At 52.2% G+C, this 22,245-nt stretch overlaps 1 protein-coding gene across 1 annotated transcript in view; it reads right to left on the reverse strand.

The window, feature by feature from the left end:
• The window catches only part of TG (thyroglobulin), a 198,031-nt gene that overhangs the window by 31,902 nt on the left and 143,884 nt on the right, over positions 1 to 22,245 (reverse strand). The window lies entirely within an intron of this gene.

Below are 22,245 nucleotides of genomic sequence, written 5' to 3' on the forward strand. Positions count from 1 at the left end.
CGGGTTCAAGCTGCAGCCCTGTCGCCCGCTGAGGAAGTGACCATGGGCACGGGCCTGTGACTGACACCCGGGGCCTTGGTGTTCTTCTCTGTGCGTGGGAACGGTACACACGCTTCACAGTCCCGGCGAGGACGCAGGGGAGACGGTGGGAGCCCTCGGCACGGGGCGCGGGGTCGCTGGTGCTGCAGTCGGTGCCGTGGGGCACGCGGGCCCCTGCAGGGTTTGCAGGAGCAGGGCCCTGTCCGCCTGCAGTCCCTCAGCCCCAGGCTGGCACTTTATCTAAATCTGAGCTTGCTATTCAATAGCAATGAGTTTCCGCTTGGTTTTTTTTTTTTTTTCTAACTTTAAAAATAGCGTAGGGCTAAACCACAAGCTGACCACTGCTTTCTGTCCCTGGAGGGGCCTCTGAATGTGGTGAGGTGCCGTGGCCTCGGTGACCAACCGACTGAGGTGACCCCGGTGAGTCACCTAGAGCCAGGACTGGCCGACACACACAGACAAGCACAGACGCACGGGCACAGAAAGGAACACACACACACACACACACACTCAGACGTTCTGGAAATGGATGCCTCAGAGAGTCCCAGTCCCAAGAAGAACCACTCACCGGCGTTCCAGGAAGTCACTGGCTGCAACGGAGAGGGGGACAGTTTCTGTGACAGAGGTGGTGGTCCCAGGAGGGCCCATGGCCCTTTCTTAGAGGAGGTCAGTGAGTCCAAGGATGTAGCTCTGGGTGGAAAGCGAATCCTCCAGGAGGCACCTTCCCAGCGGCCCCCACACGTGGCTTTCTCACCCATGAGGGGATGGTGACGTTTGTCTCATGGGGAAGAGGGGACATGTGGGAAGCTCAGTGCCCCTCAGGCACCACATGGAATCAAGAAATTAATTCATGCAGACCCCTTGCCACAGCGCCCTGCACACACACACTACGGAGGCAATAATTATCACTTAGCAAATTTTTTTATCGTGGCCTAAAGTGTCACTTACAAACCAGGCTGACGGGCAGCCAGTCCCTTGCAATGTGTCTTGGAGGTGTGCTCACACTCATGTCTGCTGTTGGAAATACAGACTATACCCAGCAGGACGCAGGGACCAGTGGCCCCAAGGTGAGGCCTTCCATCACCAGGGTCAAGAGGGAGCCAGGAGCTCTCAGGCTTTGAGAACTCAGAGGAGAGAGTTTTCTGAGTACGAGGGTGGCTCGAAGGAAACTGCTCAGAAGTAGGACCTGAGTGGCCTTTGAGGGGAAGAAATGGTTGGAGAGAAGGAGAGAGAGTGGGCAGCCACCCCTGGGAGAGGGGGCGGGGATGGCAGGTGCGTGTAGGGGCCTGACTCTCCAGAAGGGCTCTGCAGGCTAGGAGCTAGTCCTGGGTATCCCAGCATCCCCAGAACAGGGTCTGGACCCCAGAAAAATATGTATCACAGGAGGGGTCCAGTACTGTGTGAGTGAGGGCATGGATGGATGGCATCATGGATGGGTGGGATGGTACATGGATGGATGGATGGTGGATGGTGGATGGATGGATGGATGGATGATGGATGGATGGATGGTACATGGATGGATGGATGGTGAATGGATGGTGGATGGATGGCAGGCATCATGGATGGATGGATAATTGGATGGATGGATAGATGAACAGATGGATGGATGAATGGATGGATGGATGGATGGATCAATCCTCCTGAGTGAAGAGAGGCATTTGCATTGGGGATAGTGAGGGATCAAGTTCAGAGGACGTTACAGCCCGCCTAAGCAAGTGATGCAGTTCAGAAGGCGATAAACCCAGCATACAGGCAAAGAGGGGACAGTAGAAGCTCCTGAACAGGGTGCTGCAGAAACATTGAGTCATTTGTCTTTGCATCCTCAGGGCTGAGCACGGTGCAGAGCCCTCACTCAGGAGGCACTCGGTAGATGCCTGAGCACAGAAGCCCCCAAAGATGACCACCCTATGGCAGAGGTTGGGGGCTATATCTGCACCCCCAGGCCTGGCCCAAGGCCTCCCCACAGTAGGCCTCACTAAACAGCAGTGAACGGAAGGGAGCGGAAGGGCATGGCTGGATGGGAGAGGACTGGCTGGCTGGCTGGGGATGAACAGAGAGGGCGTCTGAAGTGGGGAGCGCAGCAGAGACAAAGGGATGAGCCCTGCACTGGAGTGTCCCTTCCACTGTCCTGCACGGGACCCTCTCCTGGCAGATTGCCACCGGAATATTGCAGACAAGTTGAATTGGGAGGGACTATCGGGCAGCCCAGACTCAGAGAGAACCCTGGAAACTAAAGCAGAAGTAGACTTTTTTAAAACTACCATGCATCCCAGTGAGTGGTGGTAGCCTCTTGAATGTTGTCTACACTAAAGTTTTATTCTGATTTGTAGCACTGACTTCTGTCTTAAAACTCTAGTCTTGGGGCATGAGGGCACCCTTCCCTATTCTTCCCCCTCCTCCCTCCTTCTCAGAACCTGTAACAGTTCCTGGGTTTGCTAGGTGAGAGCCCAGGGGATTTGGATGAGGACAACCAAGGCGTAGCTGCATCCTTGCTCATGTCCCCTGACTGCCAGCCGAGTGGCTGCGCTTGGCTTGAAGGGCCCTACGGCCGGGGGCAGGCAGGGGCCCCAGCCTCGGACAGCGCACCAACGGGAAGGCCTGGGGGACGCTCCGGGAGTGCGATCCCTCCGTGGCGCCACAGCGGGTGTGTGTCCAGCGTCCTTCCTCCCTTTACACCTCAGCCCCTCAGCAGTAAAGCGCCTGCCCCAGCCTTGTGGCAGGGGGTCCGCGCAGCACGCCGGGTGGGGAACTCGCCAGCACCTGCCCTGTGCGGGGCGAATGTCCCCCGGCTTCAGTCACGCCCGTGACTCCGGCTCTGTCGGCTCTGCCAGAGGGCCCTTCACACACTAGTCCCAGACGTCACCGTTCTCATGGAAACTCTGAAGCCAACGTGCGTGCAGACAAGGGGGCTGTTTCTCGTGGATCCTGTTTGACAGGAAGAGGCAAGACCTGCAGGGACAATGGGCGGCCTGGTGTCTCTGTGGCACAGGGAACTGAGGAGGAGGCAGGTGTCCCATCTGGAGGCTTCCGCCCTGTCGTGGGATACCTTCTGAGCCCTCCGGCCTCCTCAGCCTCTCTCTGCCTCTGAATTCTATCACGTTTAAAGGGAAGTGGAAGAGAACGAAACACTTATGAAGCACCTTTAAAGGGCCAGGTTATTCACTCACATTTTTCTCATGCGATCCCCACTGCGGCCCCGTAAGTGGGACTAGCCCCCCTGTGCCGGTGGAGAAACTGAGGCCCAGAGTGGGGAGGTCGTTTGCTCCAGGTCTTGGGACTGCGAGGAGCGGAACCAGGAGCGCAGAGCTCAAAGCCCTTCCCCTGCGCTGCCCTACCTGCCCCTGTAGACAACGGTAACTGAGCACACCGCAGACCCCCAAGTCCCACCCCACCCCGAGGGACCGGTGAGGGTGGCTAGGACAGGGACAGGGAAGGGGGAGAACCTGGCTGTGGCCCCAAAAGATACATTGTTATGTCCTTGTTATGGCTGCATCCTGAAAAGCCACACTGGGGCGAACCAGAATGCACCCTGTCGCTCTGATGGGCGCTCAGAACTACACCATGTTCCGCTTCATACTGAGTTCTCACACGGTTTCATTGAAATCCCATAACCACCCTATCAAGTAGGAAGAACGGATATTATTTACAAAGAAACAAGACAGCATATGTAATCATTCTTTTGACATTCCCCATGTCACTCCAAAAAGAATTTGGGGCACATGCAGATAGGAGAGTCAAAGAAGTTTAGTAACATGGTAGCCACAGGTGAAAGAAGTTAGGAGCCCGGATTTCCTGACTCCGAGATGCTGTGGCTTTCCCATGATGCCATGGCGCCTTCACTGATGGCAGGGGCCGCGTGACATCCATGGGCATTCAGTCCCTCCTCACCCCCTCCCTATCATCCATCATGCCACCAGGTCTTAGGACAGTCCAACCTCATCAATTCCCGGGGTCCCCTATCAATTCAACGGGGGGGGGGGGGATGGGTGAGTCTTATTGGTTTTTTCCACTTTACAGGATATTCTGACTTTTCTCCAAAGAATTTCGGTTAAATTTGTAATTAGAACAGCATTTAATTACCTTTAAAGGAACAATTCCCTACTAAAACGTAACTGACTCTCATCAAGAGGAACACGCTCGTTCTCACTTGTCACGTCGGGCAGGCAGCGGACCAAGTGCGAGGGCCAAGGCCATCGGGGAGCACTCTGTGAGGGCACAGGGGCGGGACAGAAGGCAGGCCCTTGACGGAGGCGGGACGTGGCCCTGACTGACAGGGAGGGTCCCCCCAACAAGCCTCACTGTCGTGGCAGGCCGGCCAAAGTGACAATCCTCTTCGCACCCTAGAAAGAGGCTGGGGACTATTGTTCTGTGTCGCCTTAGTGTATTTAAAGGCAGCACAGAGCAACTTTTGCAAAAAATTTAAAGCAAAAATAGCAGCACAAACATCAGGGTAAAAAGGGAAGGCGAGCCGAACAAAAAAAGTGGAAATGACACACGCGCCTCTCAAGCAAAGAACGATGACTGTTAGCCTCCTGCGTGTCTGTCTCTCTGGTGGGTGTGGGGGCATTTCCATACGTATTCACGTGCACGAAGTAAGGGAGACCCCGTTGGCTCTGCACTGGGCTTTCGCACCTAGCACTGCAGCGTGAATAGCGCTGCGGGCTGACACCTGTTCATTGACCGGGCTGTTTCTAACGCCAGCACGCAATCTGGTGTTGCGGCTGAGATGGAGACAGTCACAGCAAGGAGCACCTGCCTGTCACGGAGTGTGACAGACCGGGCTGCCCGTCCCGGCTCTGACTTGTAGCTCTTTGCTTTGGCTCGTTCTTCATCTATAAGGAGTATAGCAATATCGGTAGTTTCCCTGAAGGACTGTGCTCATGGAGAAATGAGATGATTTTCACATAACTCTATGGTGCGTTAGTAGGTATTCAGGAAGTGATAGCTACTGTTTCTAATTTTATGGTGTTTCTGGCAACGCTGCGATGTACCGTTTTATAGCTAAAGCTATTCACATATCGGTGATAATTGCCTTATACCACGGGTTACTGGGTGAGAAGGTATGCTTTTGTTTTCTGAGAGATAATAAAAATGTATTGAATGAGCTGTTTATATAACATTTTAATGGCTTTCTGTTAGATATATACATGCACAAATCTTTATTAAAGGAAGATATTTTTGTACTATGTAGGTAGTATTTTACGCTATGTTTTTTTTTTTTTTTTTTTTTTGCCTCAACAGCTAACTTTCAGAAAATGGTTTAATCAAGATATAACCCATACAGTTCATTCATTCCAAGCACGCACGTCAGTGGCTTTTCCTTATATGCACGGAGTTGTATAGCCCTCACCATAATCTAATTTTAGAACATTTTCATCACCCACAAAGAAACCCTGTGCCATTAGCAGCCAGCCCCTATTCCCCACCCTCGTGCACAGCCCCCGGCTACTGCTAATCTACTTTCTGTCTCTACAGAGTTGCCTGCTCTGAACATCTCACATAAATGGGATTGTACAGTATGCGGCCTTTCGTGTCTGGTTTTTGTTCCCTTCATCCATGCTGTAAGCATACCTCAGCGCTTCATTCCCTTTACTGTTCCACAGTATTCCATGGTATAGACATACAATATTGTATCCGCTCATCAGCTGATGGACCGGGGGCTCAGCGATGATGAATAATGCTGCGATGAACACCCTGTTTAACTTCTGGGTGGGCGTACGTTCTCATTTCTCCTGGCTGTGTATCTAGGAGCGGACTTGCAGGGTCGCTCGGTAACTCTGTGCCTCACCGTTTCAGAAGCTGCCACAATGTTTCTGAAAGCCGCAGCCCCATTTTCTACTGCTCAGGCAGCAAGTGCGTCAGCCTCTCCACATGCTCACCACACTTACCATCATCTTTGTGATCGTTATCATAGCCGTCCTAGTGGGCACGAAGTGGCATCTCATTTCGACCTTGGCTTGCATGTTCCTAAGGGCTAAGGGTGCTGAGCATCTTGCCACGTGGGTACGGGCCATCTGCATAGCTTCTTTGGAGGTGTGTCTATTCCAGTCACTTGCCCATTTTTAAATCGGGTTCTTTGTCTTTTTGTTATTGAGTTGCGAATGTTCTTCACACATTCAGGATACAAGTTTCTTATCCGACAGATGATCTATAAACATTTGCCCCCATTCCATGACTGTCTTTTCACTTTCTTGATGATCTCTTTTGCAGCACAAATGTTTGTAATTTTGATGAAGTCCACACTGTATGTGTGTGTGTGTGTGGTTTTGGAGTCATAGCTAAGAAACCGTGGCTTAACCCAAGGGCCCAGGAGTCCCACCTTGCATTCTGAATATACGTATTTCTAAAACCATTTATTTTACCACGTGCTACCCAGCTGCCCTGCAGGAAGGTTGTACCTTGGTGTGATTGTATTTGCAGACTTAACTAGCCCACCAACTGACTACACCTGAAGGAAAGAGACAGCAGGTACCAGCAGGTAGCAGGTGCCCGCTGTGTTCTAAACACTTCACGTGCTGTTCTCAGTTTGTGCTGAGGAAACCTCTGAACCAGGGGGCCACACCTGAGCCCCTGTGTTTCAGAGTGACAGGCTCAGAGAGGATACCAGACTTCCCCCTAATGACCCACAGCCCGGGAGCCAGATTCAGGCTGTTTGTCTCAAAGTCACTGCACGGCCCAGCCTCCGTGTGCCGAGGACAACGGACGGAGGTGGCCCTCTGCGCTAAAGGTGACTTCTGCAGACACCTTGGCTTTGCTACACACTGCCCCCTTTGCTGTGGGGACCCCTCCATGGGGGACCTCCCAGGCACGGCTTGGCAGTGAAGAGGAGCGGGCCTCGGCTCTGCCCCTTGAGAGCGGAGCCTGCTCTCCCGTCACGCTTCCCTCCAGGGGCTTGCAGACTTGACAAGGGGCCCTCATCCATCTGTCACAGGCGTTGCGTCTAATTGCCTCCGTCACCTTCTGGCTGTCAGGAACTGTTTCCATGCTTGGCACTTGAAAAGCGCTGATTTCCCGGGCAAAGGTGTCGCCCTTTAAAAGGGGCACCTGAGTGACGGCCGAGGTGGCAGCGGCCCCTGATTTCGCAGGGGATTTAAAATGCAGGCTCCTGAGCTGCTCTCTCTGTTCTCAATGACCCATTCAGACACACACACGGGGTATGTGTTCCCTTTTAAAAATAATCCCATGATTATAACTTGTGGAAGTGCCTAGCTATGTCATTCTGTGTCACTCTAGTCACTTACTCCTGTCGCCTTGTTTCCTGATGAATATCCGGACCGGAGAGGCCGCTGGGGACATGCCCACTGGGGTTCCTGAGGACAGCTGGACGGAAGCCCTTGGCCCTGGCCTGGCCTGGCCTGCCGTCTGCGTCTCGGGCCTGAGCCTCACCCCCAGCCTCACACTTGGCCTGGCGCGTTCCGACGGGCTCAGCATTTTCCGCTGCACTGACCACTTCCTTATCTTGTACGAGCTGCAGCTGGTGTGAGGTCTGAGCCCAGCTCCAGCCCCTGGCAGCCCTGGGCCCGCAATTCAAGCAGACCCTGTTCCCCTTCCCCCGGGCGGGGGGGAGGGGGACACTCCCAAGGGCTCTTGCCGAGGTGCAGGTGCATTTCTATAATTAAATAGGTACCTGCTGAATCCCTCCCCTGCTCCGCTCCTGCAGCCCATTTCACAGTTTTTCTAACCCCATCCCCTTCAGGTTTATCAGGTAAACACAAGTGTCAATTATTATACGTACGTGTAGAAAAAACGGGCAGGGCAAGGGCTTTGGGATTAGATCAATTACGTTGTGTCCTGTGCTGACAAACTGTCAAGTGGCCTTACTCTCAAGGCCTCGGTTTTCCCACCTGTAAAGTGGGTAGGAGGGCGGCTACCTCCCAGAGTTAATGTGAGAATCAAAATGTAACAGACTTTGCTGACTCCCTGGTTCCCCGCTGCTCTCTGTTTGGGGATCTGTTTGCTCCCTACACAGTACATCCCTCCATTCGTCATTATGTATTTGCTTGTTGAAGTGCTCCCAACCCCCAGGTTGGCAACTTCCCGAGAACACAGTCCATGTTGCTCTAGTCCTCAATGAAAGATCATCACCGAGCAGGTGCCTGGCACACAGTACGTGCTCATTTAATGTGGTTTGGTGGCTGAAGGTATCATCTCTAAAGTGCCTGACACTGGGCTGTGCTCTTGGGGACAGCCTGTCCCTCTCAGGACAATCGGGGTGGGGGGGGGACAATCCCCATTTTCTTCTGAAGCTCTTTGAGTCTCCCAGCTTCTCCCACACATACCCCGAGTCCTTCTCTGGCCACGGCCTCAGCTGCCTGGAAGGTGCCAAAGAGGGAACTGTGACTTTGCAAAGCTCTTTGACAACAGAAGTGAGTCGCTGAGCCTTTGAGGCCCCCCAGTTCCTGTTTGTAGTTCGAGTTACCACAATGAACTAAACCCTGTCCCCTTCTGGGTCTCAGATGGGCAGAAGTGGTTTGGACCCAGTGTACAACTTCCTTAGGAACTCTTGGGGAGGAAGTCAGTCCCATGGAATGGCCTCGGTGAGTATTTCTTAATGGAAGGGATAGAGGGATGGATGGAAGGAAGGAAGTACTAACAGGGCCCTCAGGTTGCTGACAAGTACCAAATGGTCTGGCCTGACTTGCTGGAAACCCTTAATGAGACTGTTAAGCTGTCCCAAGGTGTGGCATCAAGGGCGTGGGCTGCGGAACCCGTCGGCCCAGGTTCGAGTCCAGCATTCCCTCTTACCCGCTGTATGTCCTTAGAAAAGCTATTCAAGTTTCCTGCCTCAGTTTCCTCAGTGTAAAATGAGGATAAAAATATTCATTTGTTGAGGTGAACCGATGAGATAGCAGGCACAGTGCTTACACGCATCAGGTTTCCAATCAGCCACCGTTAAAGTCATGACCAATATGTCACAAAGTTCTTGTAAAAGTAAATCAAATAACGGACTTGAAAAATATAACTTGCAAAGCACTACACAGAAATCAGTTATGATTACTTATAACATTATTACCACTCAAATGGAAATAAACATTAGTGGAATATTCTTCTATCTTAAGATCAATTTAGGGGTTGAAATTTTGTTTCAGCCAAGAATTTTTCAAGCGACTGAGCTTGTCTGTCCTCTCCTGTCCCTCCTCGGCTGCCCGTGCTCCTGGGTCAGGGGGTAAAGACAGAGGCTCGGGCTGGCAATTTCATGCCCATTCAGACGTATGTGCAGGGCTGGCACCATTTTAAATTTCATCAAGGCCAGTTTTGAGCTTGGCCTTCTTTAGATAATGACAATAGAGTTTTGTCATTGGTGAAAAAGCATATCTCCCAGAAGTATCAAGGTGTCACGGAATGAGAGTGGGAGGGGAGTTTCACCAAAGCCATACTTATTTTGTTACAGGTTGTCACCTCCTTTTGTGCTAACACACACTTAGCAGTGGTTAGGCAAGGTTTATCATTACTGTTTTCTATGAGATGAAAACGCCAGTTAAGGGTCACGTGAGGCTGTTAATTGCAGAGGTCTTATCTCTCCCAGCCAACCGGCTGGTCTGCTCTCTAGGGACACAGCCCAGGCTGCTGGGAGCTGGTCTATGATCAGAGATAATTCCTTCATGTCTGCGAGCCCCTCTTACCTGCAGATGTTGCAGGGAACCAGAAGTCTGTAATCTACAGGAAAGAGGGCTTCTTTTCTCCCTTTTTCTTTTCTTTTTTTAAACTGGCTCTCTCTCTCTCCCATTCAGCTTCCCTTCTTCCTAGTAAATATCTGCTGGTTGCTCTGGCTGTGGAAGGTGCCAGTGCTAGCTGTCAATCACTGACGAAATAGGTAGCCCCTGTCCTCACGGAACTTCCAGGGTTTGGAGGTCACAGCAGCACAGAGATGGGGAAAGGTGTTTTAAGAAACCCTTCATGGGGCGACCCTGCCCAGTGCCAACATGCGCTGGGTCCTCATTATCACAGGAAGACTGACTCTGGTCTTTGTTCCTGAGAAGAGCTCATGAGGATCTCTGTGACCTCCCAGAAGACAGATGACGTATTGGCATCATGAGAAGATAAGCTGTGATGTTTCAGAATTCCCTCTTAAGATCCCTCTTTGTTTAGAAACGATGCCGGTCCTGTCTTTATGTTTCTATTTCAGTCACAGTCTCCCAGACAGAGTGCACATGACTATTCACTGGAGCGTGGGAAGAAAATGCTAGAATAATTACTTATAAATGTTTCAAAAATATTTTTAGATTTATAATGTATATAGTAATAATCTGTGTATATAGTTAATGACCATCTGCATATGGAAAACTTCTTCACTGTCGCGTTCGTGATCCAATAGCTTGGAGGTGATTACACCGTACACCTGGAAGAGGCCCCTTTCTTGGAGCGCTGAAGAAAAGAGTTGAGCTAGGATGTCATCACAAGCCCCCAGTATCTGCTTGCTGATGGGAACAAAACTGATGAGCACACTCCATGCCTCTGGGATTATCCCAGGTCATTCTAGCCCAGCTTGGCTACAGACAGATGGCATTGCCTCGGCCATCCCCCACTCCCCACCAATGCCACATGGCCTGAGCCAGTCTGGGGCATGGGCCATTTGGGCAACTGAAGAACTTCACCTTTGGGCAGAAGACAAGACCGGAGGGATATGGCTGGACCCCACCCTTTGAAGGGGTTGAAAGAGCATGAGCTTTGTGACCAGATTCTGATTCAGCGACTGAAAGGACCAAAGCCCTGGTCCCTCCTGGTTCTGGCAGATCCTCAAATGAGGGGAAGACCCTAAAATGCCACTCCAGGTCAGCGGAGCAGCTGACGCAAATGCAGAGGCAAACCCAGCACAGTCTGTCCAGGCAGGAGGAGGAAGTGGAAGCTAACCATGAAGACAGGCCAGGAATACACACAAATGCCAAGGACAATGGTGAGGGGAAGCCTGGAAGGCTGGGGAAGATCAGGACTGAGACTGAACTGCCTTGAGGAGGGTCAGTTCATCAGCCTGTCCCAGGTGCAGATATTGAGGTCACTTCTGACTCCAGACAAGATGCAGCTGACTTCATCACAAAATGAAACAAAAAATGAGAAGGCACAAGCTGAACATCCTGGCTACTAGCATGACAATGGTCTAGCCTTAGCGGACTCTACTCATGTTCAAGGTTGAGCTGACCATCATCTCTCCATCCAGCCTTGGGGCCATTGCAACATCAGGGCCATTTCCTTTGTCTTCCCTCTTCTCTGGCACCCCCACTACGCTGCCCTGTCACGGTGGTTCCTCCCGGGCCCCTGTTCACGGAGCTCCTGGATGGCCGGGCACCTGTCACGGTCACCCTCGTCATCCTACGCGCTCAGCCTTCTGGCTGGCCTGCGGCTGTCATTCACTTACTCTAGCATTCCTATAAATGAAGGAGTGCCTGAATGAGATAGCATAAATAAGAGTTTATATCCTAGTGTATCTAGAAAAATTAGTAAGCAACGCAAAGCTGCAAAGTTGCAAAGGCTGAAATAGGGCCCTGCTCAGAGGCCTCCCCGAGCTCTGGGAAATCCGCCGACCTCCTTCCCAACCCTCACGCCGCTGAGAAGCAGTCCGGCCTTCCCAGGCGGGTGCAGCAGGATTGGGTTGAGCAAGACCGAAGAGAACAGCTCTTGTGAATCAACATGTTTGTGCAACTCAACTCAGCAGAGACGGACTGTGGAAACGAAGCTTCTATTTTTCTTTTTCCGGAGAACACGCAGTGCCAAGAGGTCTGCCAAAGCTACACAAAAAGGTTCTGAGGACATAAATATTTAAGTTCCGCTCCAGCTGGAGATTCCAGCTCATCCAGATGGAGACGGTTTCAGAAGTATGAACTTCCAGCCCTAGAGGAACAATAGAGTCTGACCTCTCCCAGCTGACTTTCATGGTTAGCTTATCATCTTTCCCATCACATTCATTCGTTCATTCATGCATTCTTTTGGTGGATAATTACCGATCATCTCTTTGGGCCAAGGCTCGGGCCAAGGCCGAGGGGTCATGTGTTAGACGTCTCTTGCCTTCCCAAGCTCACGGGCCACGTGCAAAGGAAAGGGAGGCGTCCGTATCCAGTGGACCCCCACGATGTGCCCTGTGCTATGCTAGCCAGTCTACACACATTCTCCAAGGGACCCTCAAGACCTGGGAAGGAGATAAGAATAGTAACATTGCTCAGGCTCCCAGAGAGATTCGGGAAACCTTGCAAGGTCACACAGCTCCCAAATACTGCCCGCTCTTGTTCTTGACTCCAGTATGCGTGTGCCCTGTCCCCATGGGGCAGGTAAGACTGCACAGCATAGTTTGAGGAGGGAGCAACCACCTTTGGCTGGGGGAGCTCTGGGGGCACATATGGACAATGTGAGCTCTGGGTTGGCACTTGCAGGAAGGAGAGCATTCCACACGGGGAGGGGACGGGCAGTGTCAGAGTAACTGGGGCAGCGGTGGGAGGCTGAGGGCAGAGGAACCCAAATAGCCCCTGTGGTGAGTGGGACGTGGAGGCCTCGATCACAGGGAACAAACTGTGATGAGCTTCGAATGCCAGGCAGAGGGACGGAGCGCGTCCTGAGGAAACAGGCGTCTGTGGCAGGGGCTGCCGGGGTGGGGGTGGGGTGAGGACGGGGCCTGTCTTGTTTGGGGAAACAGGGCTGGAAGAGGGTAGAGAAGCAGTGAGGAGGCTTCACCATAGGCCTGCACAGAAGTGACGGGGGGCTCCCTCTGGAGGCTACTGAGCTGGACGCGGGGGGTGTCACTCATCAGCTGGGTGACCTAGAACAAGTAAGCTAAGCCCTACGGTCCTCAATTTCTTCAGGTGAAGTCTAGATACACAGAGAAATTAGGGAGAACCAACAGGCACCAGAGGCAACGGCCAAGTTTCTTTCCCGGCTTCCCAAATATTAGTTCCCTTTCCCCTTTTTCTTCTCCTTCAATATTGTGAGCATTTCCAGCCCTGAATCTCGTCACTTGACATTTGCCTTACCCGATCCTTCTTGCTCTTGATCTTCTCATTGATTCTCCTTTGGGCTCATTACAAAACTCTCTTCCCAGGTGACAGTTCTCCTTACAGCGACCATTCCCTCAGCAGCCTGCTGTTCCATTACTTGTTTGGTTCCCTAACTCAGCGCCTGTAGCATGCCTAACGCATAGCAGGTGCTCCACAGACACTTGTTGAATAAATGAATGAATGAATGAATGAGCGAGTCAGTACTTATCCAGCCAGAGAAGGGGCATAGACTTGGCTCTCCGAGAACTTCTAGCTTGCACGGGATCTTGAAGGGTTAAGCCAGTGCTGGACACAGGAATCCCATCAGCCGCTCTACGGCACCACGAATGCCTTACCTTCAATCCGCGCTCACTGAACTTCCCTCCTGAGTGAACTTACACTTGATTCTCTCCTTTGAGGAGCTTACTCGTTCTGGAGGTCACCTTTCCCATCTTCTAACCTTTCCCACATTTATGTAGAAAGAAGAAAACATACTTTGAGTAGAACTGGGGATCCGGCCATACTGGACCAAGCTGTAAATTGCAGGGCTTAAACCCTGTGCCCCTGCCACCTGACGCCGAGTCACCCCGAGACTGCCAGCTGGAGGAATAGGCTTTACTGGCCTGGGTGAGGACACCTGCCACAACCCCAGCTGGGGAATGTGACGTCTGACCCCCAACCACTTAAGTGTGCAAAGCTAGATGCTCCCATGGTGGAATATTTGTTTCTGTAAGGTGAAGACTTCAGGCACGGACTTAACTGATTAATCTTCAACTCTGAGGGGTGTCTTGCTGTTCCCCCATGGCCATGAGCCTGGCGTTAGTAGCTAATGTACTGGCAAAGCCCCTGGAAATCACACGCTTCCTACACAGATGGACCTGCGTGTCTTCCTGAGCTCCAAAGTGGGGTCTCCTGACCTGTCGCTGGGCCAGGGCTGACTTCATACTTCTACTGAGCTCCTCGGTGGGGGCATCCCTTGCCAAGGGTGGGCTCCAACCTCCACACATACCCCGCCCCCCTGCACAGGCAGTTTTAGGACCATTTTCTAGAACTTACTCTGGTTCCTGTCCGTTACCCCAAGGCTGAAGAAGGACATGATGAAACCTCCAGGCCAGGGGACATTAGCGGTAGCACCCCAGGTCACCCAGTTACCCAATAAAAGTGAGCGCAGTGGATATGCAGCCCTGGACCCTGGAGCTGCACAGTCTGAGCTTCTCCTTCACAGCAGCTTCTGCTGCTGAACCAGGTCCTCAAGGTCCCTGCCCACCTGCCATCAGACTCGGAGCTTTCTTAGGTCCACGTGTCTTCTGCCAACAACCCCCCAAAGTCTGTGTTAAGCCCACAGTTCTTTCTGCATGAGCCTCTCATGCCCTGGCTCCTCCCAAGGCGCTCCCACAAGTCTCAGCTAATGGCATTCCCGGGGAGAGCCCATCCCCCGCCGCTGGTCACAGGGCGGGGGGGTGGGGGGGGGGAGCACTCAGGCTCTCTGTCACAGTAACCATCGCATTTCCTTCCAGCTGTCACCATGACTGACAGCTGCCGTATTTCCGTCTTTACCCCGTGGCTCCCCAGGAGAAAGTAGGCTGCGCCAGGACAGGGTCTGGTGGGGTTTTGTGCACAGCTGGATTCCGGGGCCCAGAACTAGCCTGGGGACGTTTCATTGAATTAATGCTTAGGTAAGGGAATCAGTTCAGAGATGCTCAGTAAATGTTTTTTGGAAAAGTTGCCACAAAGCTCGTGCCTTTTGACTATTGGCCCAAACCACCTTTATAACTCTGTGTGTATTTGGGGGGAAAAAAACTCATCCTTTGTCATATTTCTTCCCGTCTGCTCTTCCCCTTGTAGGCAAATGACCCACTTGGTCTTTTGCAATGTTTCCTCTGTCCCTTCCCAGCGTGCCCGGAGCACCGCGGGTGTCCTCACAAGCGGTCTGAGGAAGCATCTATCTAGTACAGAACAGAGTTCCTTCTAAATTTAGAAGCGGCCCCGATGTTTTCAATTCACCTTCGATAACTACGCCAAGAGAGGTTTCTAAATGACTGCCCCTGGGCGGCTGCGTGGCCCTGCCAGGTTGGGCGGTGCCGCCCCACACGGGGACACGGGCTTGGGTTCTGCTCTAGGGCCAGCTGTGTGATTCTAGAAGTCTCTGGACACTCCGTTCTGTCACCTCTGGGTGCCATCCAGGGCTCTCAGGAGCAGCCCCCTCCCCCATTCCCAGCTCAAGCAGACAACTCCCAGGCAGTCCTGCCTGGCATCAACATTCCGGCAGCTTCTACCCCTGCCAGTGACAGCCCCGGAGGCCCCAGGTGTCTGGGCTTCCCTGCGTGAGAGCCGCATGTTACGAACAGAGGGCCCTATGGGGTTATTTCTAAAAGGCTTAAACCCACCACCAAGCTGAAACACGGCAACGCACACATGCCCTTCACCTCCAATATTATTTTGCCACATCTACTTTCTGTCTCTCGCATTTTCTCTTTCTTTCTCTTTCTTTTTCTTTTAGTGAACTGTTGAAAGTTATAGACACCCTGACACCTAACTTCCAAACACACCAGCATGTGTCTTTAAAACCAGCGCATTCTCCCACGTGACCACAGTATCATCACACCCAGGAAAACTGACATTGACATGATATCATCTAATACACAGTTGACGTGTTTGAATACCACCCCGCCGTCCCAGTAATGTCCTTCCCCATCCTTTTCCCGTGATTGCACAGTGCACACTGAGTGGCCATGTTTTCTCAGTCAACTCCCATCTACAACCTGTTTTTCATACCCTTGCTCAGCTCTCCAGGCGGAGCGCCACCAGGGACACTGCGCCTCGCCCCGGGAGGCTGGCGGGTGGCTCCTCTCTGCAGAGGGGCTTTGATGCCACTATTTTAAGCCTCTGCCAATTAGAACCTGGTCCACAGCAGAGCGGGGCTGAAGCTCTGCTCCAGGGTTGACTTGGCAGCGACATGAGGAAGCAGAAATAATTGGGAAACTAAGAAAAGAGAAGCTGCAGCTCCTCGGAGCCAGTGAGCTCCGGGGGCCATGAGCGCAGCCCCTCAGCCTCCTCTGCCTTTTCATTCGAGGAAAAAAAAAATGTCCCAGGCTCTGGAAAGCCTGAATGTGGTGGCCTGGACATTCAGAATCCAGCTGCCCACGCTCCCAGTGCCTTGCACAAAAGTCGCTAATGCCGCTCTCTTCCCTGTCCTTGCAGGGAGAAGCCTGCTCACAGCGGTTGCTGAAAACAGGAACCAGCCCCTCTGCGAGGCCCTCGCCTTCCTCGTTTCTCACAGAGGAAGCGCGTGGCATGTGTAGCAACTGCTGCTCTTGATAGCACGGGCTTGTCTACACCCGTGGGAGGCCCGGCCACCCGCTCACTCCGCTGGAGCCGCCGCAGCTGATGGAGAGGCATTGACGGAAACCCTGGGACCACCCCCGTCAGCCGCTCCCAGGGGACACCATGGCCAGCCTGTGAAGGTATCTTGGGGGACGCAGCGGGGGCTGGGCAGGGAGCGGCATCAGGAGCCCTTGGATGCACAGCTGGCAGGGGGTGACTTTCTGGCGCTAGAGAAGCTCTCCGTGAGAGCAGGCAGGGCAACGCCTGCCCTCCCAGTGCCTCGGGCCGGGCCCTGCAGAGCCCAGCTGCTCAGTGGGTATTTCATGCACAATCACATGGCTGGAAGGGCTGCAGAGCTGGGGGCAGGCAGGTTACGCCAGGGGGACCCTGAGACTGCAGGACAGGCTGGCCCGCCTCAGGCTTCTTACTAAGGACAACTGCTCTTGCTGTCAGGCTTGTTAGCAGTGTGACCTTGGGCAGGTCGGCTCAACCTCCCTGCCCTTCATTTTCTCCTCCGTGCAGAGAAAACAATGGGACTCGATTCACCCAGGTAGTGGGTAGACTGTGAGCAACACACGCAAAGGGCTGGCCCGTTTCAGGCACAAAGGAGGTGCTCAATAAATGCCACCAATAAGGGGTCATGACGTCTAAAGGTGAACAGAGCCCAGAGAGGCCAAGTGATCACTGTGGTGCTTCTGGGAGTTTAGCTGTGTGGGTCCTCTTTGGGAAAATGCCAACAATAACCGATAATAATGGGTGATTAACAGCAAAGTAGGTGGCAGGGAGGTGTATGGGCAAGGGGAGGGTTAGAAGGGATTTGGGGAACTAGATTTCTCTAAGGGATGTGGGACACTGCACATCCTTTGAAGTGCCTAGGTGTCCAGAAGTCCTGGTGTGTCAGGGAAATGACCATGGCTTTGGGCGCAGAAGGTCCTCATGTGGGGTTATGCATGCGAATGGGAAGGGATAGTGTCTGCCGCACGGAGTGGTAGGGGAAGGGTGCTGCCTGAAAAGCTATTTTCCTGCAATCCTCAGAACAATTCTGTAAGACTACGATTATTATTGCCTTTTGACAAATAAGAAAGTGAGGCTCAGAGAGGTTAAGTGATTCGTCCAAGTCACACAGCAGTGAGAGGTTCTAAGGGCCGAGGTGGCGGTATGGAGAGTCTCAGTGAGAGCACACATGTGAAGGACCAAAGTGTGCACTTAAAGCGGCGCTTTTCATTTTAGGGGAAATACACCCCCTATTCTGTAAATTATCATTCTGTGGTTTGCCCTGAGAGGCTGAGGTAAGCCCAAACCAAAGTCCTGGCAAAGTCTTTTGCAGTTGATAGTCTCCCGGTAGGAGAACGCTGTTCAAGAGTGCTTAATATGTTCTGAAGAGCATATTACTAATAATATTAAAAACCCATGGAATGACGGACTGAAATCAGCTTAGAGTCCTGCAGCTCAGATAGATGCATGGAAGTCCTCTGCCTGAGCCAGCCACACGGCAGTCAGCATTCGGGGCCAGCCGCTGACGTGCTGTGTGACCACGGACAAGTCACTCTGCCTCTCTGAGGGTTTGTTTCCTTTTCTTAAAAAGAAGACTAGCTTCCTCATGTGTCTGTAATGAGATTCAATGATACACATCATGTAGGAGAGGCTAGATACTAAATCGTGGCTATTGATATCATTCTTAACCCAGACAACTGAAGTACACCAAGTTCCTTGGGGACTTCTGGGCTGTCTTCACTACAATGGTTCAAATGACACGACCACACGCCTTCCCATGTTCCTGAGTGCTGAGTTCTGCTTGTTCCTCCATCTGATACAGTAAATTATGCAGACCTGGGTAGGTTTGCATTGCCGCAAAGTGAAATCATTTTCCTAATACAGAAAGTTTCCCCACTCTGAGTTTTGAGAGCTGGCTGCATAGTTCAAGGGGAATGCACTTCTTAAAGACTGAGAGATTATTCATTCTGGTAAACCCCAGTCGGCTTCCTGCATTCATAAATGCTGCTCGATTTTAATTTTTCATTTGACATTCAACACGAATTTATGGCCCCCTGCTCTGAGAGGCGGGAGCTCAGACATCTCATTAAGGGTTTCCAGCAAGTCAGGCCAGACCATTTGGTACTTGTCAGCAACCTGAGGGCCCTGTTAGTACTTCCTTCCTTCCATCCATCCATCTATCCCTTCCATTAAGAAATACTCACCGAGGCCATTCCATGGGACTGACTTCCTCCCCAAGAGTTCCTAAGGAAGTTGTACACTGGGTCCAAACCACTTCTGCCCATCTGAGACCCAGAAGGGGACAGGGTTTAGTTCATTGTGGTAACTCGAACTACAAACAGGAACTGGGGGGCCTCAAAGGCTCAGCGACTCACTTCTGTTGTCAAAGAGCTTTGCAAAGTCACAGTTCCCTCTTTGGCACCTTCCAGGCAGCTGAGGCCGTGGCCAGAGAAGGACTCGGGGTATGTGTGGGAGAAGCTGGGAGACTCAAAGAGCTTCAGAAGAAAATGGGGATTGTCCCCCCCACCCCCCGGTTGTCCTGAGGGGGACAGGCTGTCCCCAAGAGCACAGCCCAGTGTCAGGCACTTTAGAGATGATACCTTCAGCCACCAAACCACATTAAATGAGCACGTACTGTGTGCCAGGCACCTGCTCGGTGATGATCTTTCATTGAGGACTAGAACAACGTGGACTGTGTTCTCAGGAAGTTGACAACCTGGGGGTTGGGAGCACTTCAACAAGCAAATACATAATGACAAATGGAGGGATGTACTGTGTAGGGAGCAAACAGATCCCCAAACAGAGAGCAGCGGGGAACCAGGGAGTCAGCAAAGTCTGTTACATTTTGATTCTCACATTAACTCTGGGAGGTAGCCGCCCTCCTTCCCAATTTGCAGATGTGCCGTTGCCCTCCTACGCCTCCCCACCCCACCCAAGTCACATGGACAAGCATCCCAAGTGTCAGGACCCAATTCTTGATTTACTACTCAATCAACACACCGATCAGTCCGTCCACTCAATATCTACTGCGTACCTGACCCTCTAGCACACAAAAAAGTAGCCACGTGAGCTTGTCACAGTGAAGGACAGAGTCAGCTTTCTGCGATCACCCCTCCATCCCTATGCCTGACAGCACAGGAGTTGAGGGCCAGCCAGGCTCTGGAGCCAGGTGCCCAGGTTCAAATCCTGGTGCCAGCTCTTACCTGCTGGGTGACCCCAGACAAGTCATGTAAATGCCCTGACCTCAGTTTCCTGCCATTCAAAAGGCACAATGACAGCTTGAGGTCTCTCCCAGGCACATTGGCTCTTCAGCTGTCATCTGCTGCTGTTTATTTCCTTAAAGAACATCTACTGTGTTCATTCCAGCAGGGAGTAAATCCCTATCTGACGTCTCTGTCCTCACGGCACTTCGTCACACACCAAACAAGGACACAAACACTTGTTAAGATGATTGCCCACTTTGAGGGCAAGGCACACGTGCTGAGGAGGGAAAGAGGAAAGGCGAGCTAAAGACGAGGGTGGTGAGGGGCAAGGGCCCGAGCAGGAGGCTCAGGCCATGCAAAGGCTCTTAGGAGACAAAATCTATTGTAGATTTCTGTCTCGCTCCATGCGTTTTGGAGCTACACCGGTGCCCTGTGTGTGTGACTATGAAGCAAAATTAAGTCTCGCTGCGCAATGTGATATAACAAGGAAATCATGAACTCGATTGTCTCTGGGCCCCCGAGGTCCAGACTGCCATGAGTGCTCCCCGCGCCTCCCTATCCACCTTCTTTCCAATGAAACCTGCATTTCCTAGGATCCACACTGGAGAAGAAAAGAAAAAACCCGCTTCAAACGCACTGTTCTCCTGTGCTGTGCGGCTGTGCGCTGTGCCATCTGATATCAAAAGAGCAGTCTTTGCGGCGGTCTTTTCATTGTCAGTGACAGTGACATCGGCCGGCTTATAGATGCTGTGGGCATCCAGGACCTGGCCTGGGGTCTAACCCCATTTGCAGCCTGGTTTTTGGCAGAAAAGGTGTCACAGATAAGGTGGCACCACATCCCACCAGCCCTGTGTCTGGAGGGTCCCCTGTGTATGAAAAGCTGATCTAGAAAAGAAAGAACTGGGGGGATTTTTACGTTTGATTTCAATAAGATATAAAGCCAGACACCACTTCCCAGCTCCCACCATGTCTGGGGAGTGAAGGCACATCCCCGGTCACCCACCCCAGTCAGTGCGGGGACGAGGCGCAGAGACCCCCGTCACGTGCTCACCCTGCAACGCCTGCCATCTAATCCTGACTTGGGAAAACCCAGCAAGGCAGACAGGGCTATGTCCATTTTTAAAATAAAAACAACGGAAAGAAGCTTAGTGACTTCATAAGGGGTAAAACTGAAACTTTCCCCAGCACCCACTCACCCCAAGGCTGGCTTCTTCCTCTCATGTCCTAAACCAACCATAGAATAGCTTATAGGATGCTTCCCTCCTGGTCTTAGGGGAGAGGTGAGCCTCCCTGTGAGCCTGAAAGTCTAGCTTCCGGGCACCCAGAGGTAGAAGGGGTCAGAACACAGGCTTCCGGCACAGGTGTCAGACCTGAGCACCCAGCTGACAAATGGCCGACTGCTCTCCTGTGGCAGACAGAGCACTTGTCCAAACTTGCTGCGTGCTCTTGAGTAGGTTGCTTGCCCTCTCTGAGCCTTTTCTTTGTAACACGAGGGCACCAATGGGTGTTTTATGAAATCATAGAATTGGGGTGTCGTATCAGGAGGCAGAGGCAAGAGTACTGCCCCCCCAGGCCCAACCAGCAGCTTGCTTTTATCTGTTTTATCTGTGGAACTTCTGGAGCACCTTTCTTCAGACAGGTTTCAAGCCAGAAGGTATGAAATACCCTGGCTGAGCAAATCCCAGGGTCTCCTCCATGTGGCTCTTAGAGCCCTCGACTTTTCATCAGGCGGGAGGAGGAGGAGGGGTGGTGGCTCCCTGTTCTCCATTGGCCCTGCCCTGCCCAGTGCCCCAGGGGCCGCAGCTCTGCGGCAGCCTCCCTCGACACGCGGGGAGAGGAGATCAAGGTAGGCCTGCAGCTGCACCTGCCCTGCGAGAGCGCAGGGAACAATGTGGGTCACAGGGCAGGTGCACCTGTCGCACAAGGTCAGGATGTGGTGGGGGGCCCCCGGAAATCCTGCAAGATCCTCGTCAGGGAAACCAACTGATGCCAAGCCCCTGTCCCAGCTCTCGCTGTCCCCATGGCAGTGACAGAACACAGGCAGAACTGGGCAAGTCCCAAGTCAATGGGAGGGAAGCGGGAACTGTCACAGAGCGGGAATAGTCGAGGCAAAAGGGCCGCGAATCATTGTCTGGCCCAGCCTTTCCCCGCTGTATTTGAGGAACTTGAGGATGGGGACGGACCTGCTCAGCCTCCACAGTGAGTGAGTTGACCACCCAATCCCTGGAGAAATCGACTTTGGTAAATTTTTAGCTATCCCATCTCACCAAAGTGATCTTCACTTTGGATATAATCTGAAATTTAATCCTCAGAGCAATCCTGCGGGGCAGGAATTTATATCTCAAGTTTATGGATTTGAAAAATCGAGGCTCAGAGAAGGGCAGTAACTTGCTACCGGACACACAGCCAGGGTGGTGGGTCTCTGGAATCTGAACTCAGTCTGGCCTGCTTTAAAAAAACAAAACAGAAGACCTTTCTAGGCTCCTTATTCTTACCAGGTTCTGCTCATGCACATGGGAGAAAATCTGGAGATTTCAGAAAAGTGTAAATAATAAATTGATACGTTCACCTGGGAGACACCTTGGAAATAATTTCTTTTAATATTTTTCTGCATATGGGCATTAAAGTCTTATAAAACTGGGATGGTACAAACACAGCTAGTTCTCCTTCTCTTTCTCCCCAGAGCATGAACCGCCCTTTAAAATGACGCTATGACCATTCTCCCA

This window comes from Furipterus horrens, unplaced genomic scaffold (assembly GCF_987537825.1).
Source record: "Furipterus horrens unplaced genomic scaffold, mFurHor1.1.pri manual_scaffold_7, whole genome shotgun sequence".
NCBI classification, from domain to species: domain Eukaryota; kingdom Metazoa; phylum Chordata; class Mammalia; order Chiroptera; family Furipteridae; genus Furipterus; species Furipterus horrens.